This window comes from Octopus sinensis, linkage group LG1, assembly GCF_006345805.1.
Source record: "Octopus sinensis linkage group LG1, ASM634580v1, whole genome shotgun sequence".
NCBI classification, from domain to species: domain Eukaryota; kingdom Metazoa; phylum Mollusca; class Cephalopoda; order Octopoda; family Octopodidae; genus Octopus; species Octopus sinensis.
The window spans coordinates 109,422,047-109,429,546 of record NC_042997.1 but is presented as its reverse complement, the minus strand read 5'-3'; positions in this window follow the sequence as shown (position 1 = coordinate 109,429,546).

The window sequence follows — 7,500 nt, the reverse complement described above, 5'->3', positions numbered from 1 at the left end:
ACAACAATAACAACTATATAATCAATAATAACAATTTTCAAGCTGAAGTATAAAGTTGAAAGTTTTGCCATCGAAACCCGAACCTAAATATTCCAAGACATATTTCCAGATCTTTAAACATCAGTTCTTCTCCACCATAAAATACATCGACAAAGAAGCTCGTGTCTCTTTTCTCCATCATTAGGTTGTTTTTTTGTCGTGCGTTTCTTTTTCCACTTTTTCTCAATCCAATCGCTACAGCTCATCAATATAATTAACGCTTCGATTACGTCAGTTGAAGTGACTTCCAGACGCCGATGGTTTTATCCATTGTTCTTGTTATAGTTTTTGTTTGTATATTTTGTTATGCTTTTACCTTTTTTTTGTTTCGTTACATCAAATTAGATTACTTTAGATATAATTGCGTTCCGCGCGTCGATAATATTGACGAGTCACGTGATCGCAACTTCTGTATCGCACGTTTTCTGCCTGCCTGTCTGTCTGCCTTTTTGTCTCTGTCCTTCATTTTCTACAATTACATAAATATGTCTACATGTCTATGTATGGCTGCCTTTGCATCGGAAATGTATGCGTCTATGGATACACATACGCACGCACAACACACACATACACACACCACGCACAAATATGCATCTCTCTCTCTCTTATATATATATATATATATATATATATATATATATATATATATGTGTGTGTGTGTGTGTGTGTGTGTGTGTGTGTGTGTGTGTGTATATATATTTCGTGTCACTCTGTCGGTTACGACGACGAGGTTTCCAGATGATCGGATCAACAGAACAACCTGCTTGTGAAATTAACGTGCAAGTGGCTGAGCACTCCACTGACACGTGTGTGACAAAACTGGCCCTTTGAAATACTGGTGCAGCAGAAACAGGAAGAAAGTGTGAGAGAAAGTTGTGGTGAAAGAATACAGCAGGGTTCACCACCACCCCTTGCCGGAACCTCGTGGTGCTTCTGGTGTTTTCGCTCAATAAACTCCCACAAAGCCCGGTCTGGGAATCGAAACTGTGATCCTATGACCGCGAGTCCGCTACTCTAACCACTGCGCCATTGCACCTACACACCACACACACACACACATATATATATATATATAACTTTAAATAACGATTGACCTAAATGTTACTTGATACATGTTCTAAAGTATAACCACCAAATCTATTCGCTTGGTTCCGTTTGCGTCACTTCTCGAGTTTTGAGCGAATTCTTGTTTTTTTAGGGAATAAATGTTCTTCGATAATGAAAATGACATCAAATCAGATTGCACCGAAACACCTTTGTTTCGTTTATTATTGGAAGAAGCGTGCATTTCACAGATATGTAGGTGAGTTAAATTTCTAGAACGATATTTTACAGGTGAAAGCTCATGAATTCTCAGAAGAAATTATCAAGCGCTTTTCATTTTCTCTTTTGTTGAACATCTTTATTTTAAAATCAGATATTTTGAGTTACAAAATTTTTACATTTATGATATCAAATAACAGTTATATCAATCGCTTTGTAACTTGAATAGGACCACAGACAGCTACATTTTATGGAATGGACTTGAGAGGGACTAAAGTAGTGGGGGAGGTTACACAGTAATTGGTGTGTTGGGGAAAAGAGTGAGATAAACAAACCAGAAATGATGTACGTGGATTGCGAAATGCAGGATGTGGGAGGAAGTAAAGATATGTGCGAGGAGTCGAAAAGTTTCTAAAAATTTCCAGTCTAATTGAAAAGGTTTGAAGACTTACTCCTACGCTACTTGCGTCGCTTCCCATAAATCTCACATTTCTGATTATTTTTCTTCCCCTCACATAGCAACCCTCACACATCACTACTTTACTTCAATCATACCGACATCTGAAGATTTCCAACTTAGGCAGTAAGAAGCTCTATACATTCTTTCACTCTGAAGAAGGACATGTTTTCGAAGCGTTTCAATTTACTGTACTCATCTATGATACCTTCTAAGATTTTTCTCAGACTTGTAGGCATTTGTACTCATCTTAATGGAGTATTTTGCTCATATAATTCCTCTTAATTCCTTAGTATTTTATTAATTTTCAAGATATTCTTCATATACTGATAACTAATTTTCAGATATTATCCCTCTGAAAGTTGACCCTTCTCATCCCTTTTGTCTTCCACTTTGTGGATTCGTTGCAGATGTCGGTGTTATTGTGTACGTGTTTTGGTCAGGGTAAGACATGTTTCAGTTCAGCCGTGTCGGCGCCGCCTTTCTGGCGTCAATAATTCCAAGCCGACTTATTTGACGTCAGACGTTGTAATGTTTCTCTCGTTCTTTCCTTTCCTCTGTCTGTCTGTCTATCTGTCTGTCTGTCTGTCTCGCTCTCTCTCTCTCACACACACTGTCTATCTGTCTCCCCCTATCCCTCCTCTCTTCCCCCTCTCTCCCCGCCTTTATGTCTGTGACCATGTTTATATGTTTGAAGAAAGAGAAACTATTTATGTCAATCTGTATGACCATATTTCTGCGTGCGCGCGCATGTCTGTTTGTCTCCAGTACCAAAACGTTCAATCGTCAAAACCGGTTCGATGTCCAGTCAGCCACCCCACATCATCAGCGCCCAAAATGCAACGCCCAATCGTCCCATTCTGTCCTGTCCCCATTTTATTTTTACATTCATACTCCCCCTCTTTACTTCCTTTGGCCTGACCCTCATCATTTCCATTTCATATCAACTTATCTGGACCTTGTCACAAGTTGCACTTCCATGCCCTGACACTTCTCTTCCCCATCCCCCTATCGACCATATCACTAATTACACTTCCTCATTACAAGTTCCACACCGAAATGACACCATTTTCCTCTTTTCTCTCCACCTCTCTCTCTTTCACTCCTACCTCTCTCTCACTCTCTCGATGAAGAAAGACAAATATCTGAAACGTGTGCTATTTCTTCTTTGTCCCCATTGCGGCATTTCGTCCGTCCTTACGTTCTGAGTTCAAATTCTACTGAGGTCGATAAAATAAGTACCAGCTCAGCTCGTATTTATTTTATCTGGGGTCATTTATCGTAATTCATCTGTAATGGGCTTCCCCTCCTCCCCTGAACAAATGCTGGCTCTGTGCCAAAATTTGAAACCGTCGTCGTTGTTGTTGTTGCGCGCCGGACTGAATACAATGCAGCTTTTTTCTTCTGGGTATTTACGTTCTGAGTTCAAATTCGGCCAAAATCAAATTCACTTCTCATCTTTTTGAAGGTCGATAAAAATGAGTACCAGCTGAGTATTGGGGTCGATGTAATCAATTTACCCACAGCTCAACTTAGAATTACAGGCCTTGTGACAAAATTAGAATGAATCACTATTATTCTTGTTATTATTTTTACTATTATCATTATTATTGTTTTTGATGATGACGATGATGATGATGTCATTGCCGGTATACACTAAACCAAGACTTACAAATTACATCATGACACGAAATGAGAAAGCTGTATATAATTACAATAATTAAGAAACCTTACTTGACTATATCATTAATGTTAATTATTACTAACAATAATACGAAAATTTTTTTCGTTTTAGCAACGACCCAAATAATTACACAAATTATTGACGTTGTAGCCGCCATTGAATTAACAATATCTCACGTGCACAATTCACAATTGTTTTATACATAAAAAAAAAACGGAACTTAGGACGAAATGCACATTATATTTAATTATTGTATTAATTTATAATAATTAGGTAGTTTATTAATATTGTCGCAGTGAGCAATTTTCTCTTGGCGTCTAAATTGTCTTGTTCTCAAACCTTCAGCAAAATTTCCCTCGAAAATAACCTAACCCGTCTTTAAAATCGATGAATATTCTGGAGAAAATACACGTGAATACAATTATTTCAGAAAAATTGATTAGATGGTTCTGATTAAATTGTCAATAAAGCACAGACAATTCCACGCAGAAAAGACCAGGATTTTCAGAAAGCAAAAAATGAAAAAGAAAAAAATAATCAACCAACTAACAAGGACATTATAAATAATAACTGTAAGCGGAACAGTAAAAATATGCAAGACATTTCTCAAGTTCAAAATGTGACATTGTTTTCGTTATCTACATTGTAACGATGGGGTGTTATATTTTTGTTAGAATACAGCTCCTTCCGCGAAAGGAAGAAATTAAATAATTAAAAAACAGAAGAATACATACATACATACATACATACATACATACATACTTATATACATACGTACATACATAATTTCATACATATATACGTACATACATATATACATACATACATACATAAATACATGCATACATAAATACATACATACATACATACATACATACGTATATACATACATACATACATACGTATATACATTCATACATACATACATACATAATTTCATACATACATACATACATAAATACATACATACATACATATATACATACATACATACATATATACATACATACATACATACGCACATACATACATACATACATACATACATACATACATACATACATACATACATACATACATACATACATACATACATATGGGTTTGCGTCATAAGACAGCACTTAAAAAGAACTGAATTCAAATAGCCCAAAACTCAGAAAATTTGAAACACTGAATATTCAGAGCAGGGAATTTTGAATATCGTTCCTCCCTGGCGAACCGCTGAGTCATTTTATCAAATTCGTTTCGTGAACCGCTAAGTTATTCTAGAGATTTCGTTTGGCGAACCACTAAGTCATTTTATCGATCTTGTTTGGCGAACCGCTATGTTATTGTATCGATTTCGTCTGGCGAACCGCTAAGTCATTTTATCGATCTCGTTTGGCGAACCGCTAAGTCATTTTATCGATCTGGTTTGGCGAGCCGCTAAGTCATTTTATCCATCTTGTTCGGCAATCCGCTAAGTTATTTTATCGAACGCGTTTGGCGAACCGCTAGTTCATTTCATCGAACCGTTTGGCGAACTGCTAAGTCATTTCATCGATCTTGTCTGGCGAAATGCTAAGCCATTTTATCGATGGTGTTTGGCGAACCGCTAAGTCATTTTATCGATCTCGTTTGGCGAACCGCTAAATTATTGTATCGATCATTTGAATTTAATTTTCCATATTTGGCCTTCTTTCATTCGAACTAATTGCATCCGACATCCTCAGCCCGTACATACTCTTGTAAACTTGTAAACAACAATTGAAGACAGAGCAACAACAGATCTACTTATAAGAGATATCGATGTAATATTCTGTTATTTACGAGGAAACAACAATTACTGTTTAAGGTGTATGACACTAATCCTCACAGAAACACTTATATGGTTGACCTTAAGCTTAACTCCTCGACATTGTGACGCTCGTCCCAGGGAGTTGAAAATCTCGACAATGTTTGTTTTAGAGAGGAGAAAAACAAGAAGTTTTACGTTGTCCCTTGTCCAAATATCGCAAGTGGTTTGTAATCTGGAATTAGCACGGCTGGAGCTTCCTTCTTCCTCATTAAGCTGAAACTGGTCAATTGTTTAGTGTTATGGCTCCATCATCATCCTATGACATAGTATCCGGTGTCATATTCTGCCAGTTTGCTGGTTCGCTTTTGTTATCTTAACAATGTGAGGCTGGCTGGTTGTTTATTTAGATTAGTTATCTGTCTACACACACGCACGCGCACACACACCTACACACATACATATATAGAAAATCATGCATAAACTCATATGCATTTACGTGCATACATATATGCATGCATACATATACATGATATATGTGTGTATGAGTGTATATATATGTATATACATATATATATATACATATAAATATGTATGTATATATATATATATTTATATATATATATATATATATATATATATATATATATATATATACATATATATACACACATATATATAATATATATATATATATATATAATATATATATATATATATATATATATATATATATATAGACATACACACATACACACATAAGCACTCACACAAGCCGTTATATACACACGTCAGTGGTTATTTACATTGTAGGCCACCAAATTCAGCTGTTTCAAATCTTACCTTACCCCTCTCCCTACCCGCCAATTTAGGGTACGTCCTGACACCTTAACCCCCTTATTTTCTAACATCTCCCTTCTTTCCTCTCTTCCACATCCTACTTCTCGCTTCCCACTATTCCCTCCAACCCAGCTTCCACTCATTCTCTCATCGTCTTTTTCCTTCCTCTCCTACTTTCTCATCTAAACGTCATCCACCAGGCCCTGAATATATGCAAATATGTTGGTAATTTGGTTCGTCTACCACACTCTCATAAACACGTACACACATACGTACATAGATACATACGTACGTACATACATACATACATACATACATACATACATACATACATACATACATACATACATACATACATACATACATATCACTTCGACAAGATCTGTTAACCAAGTGTCGAAGTGCATCCTTTGACCAAGTTTGCATACATGAGGCTGATAACATCTTGGAAGGCAGCTCCTTCGGCAACATTCTTTGTCTGATGACCAAGAATACATGCCCAAAGAAGTCGCACGACTCGACCGCAACACATCATCAGAGGTAAGGATGAGCCTGTATGAGCAGAAGACTATGCATGGATATGTTAATAGAAAGCTCCGTGATGATAGTAACATCGATCATCAAAGCAGTTTATCATGGACCAATAGCCGGATTACTACCTCCCACTTTGAAGGGTATGCGTTTCCAATGTAGGATCAGGAAATATCAACCAAGTACCAGATACACAAAAGGGATAGAGATGCGGGAAAAGCCGTAAAATGTGACAGAAGTTGCAGACTTTGTGGAGTTCACACTGAAGATATCACCCACATCATAAACAGTTGTCTGAAAATATCATCATGGTATCATCTACCGATGATATATGACGTTGTAGATAGGACACTCTATAAGGAAATCCGTCGGAAAGATAATCCCGAGGACAAAGAAATAAAAACCCACAATATGGTGGAAGCCATCGCCACTCACAATAAAAAGGAGTACTGGTGGAATGTCCCTGTGAAGACCTCAGTAAAATGTAAGCACAACATACCTGATATAATGATTTGAGATTCAGAAGAGAAACTGTGCACAGTTGTGGAAACTAGCTGCCCAGTGGATGTTTCCATGAAGCTGAAAATCAGTGAAGAAGAGAACACCTATGCTGAGCTATTGAGAAATCTGCATTTACTCTATCCAGATTACAAGTTCAAGTTCATAATTGTAATTATTGAGGTTCTGGGATATGTAACACAATGCCTAAATACCAATCTTGAGAAATTAAGCTTCTCTAAACCAGAAAGGAGAAAGCTAATTCGAAAACTATACATCCAATCCATCACTGGAACTGTAAAAAATCTGTAAAACTTTCCAGAAGTTTATCATTTAAATATATATGAGCATGTCTACTATATGCATGAGAATACATACATAAAAAAAAACATGCAAATCTGCACACATACATAC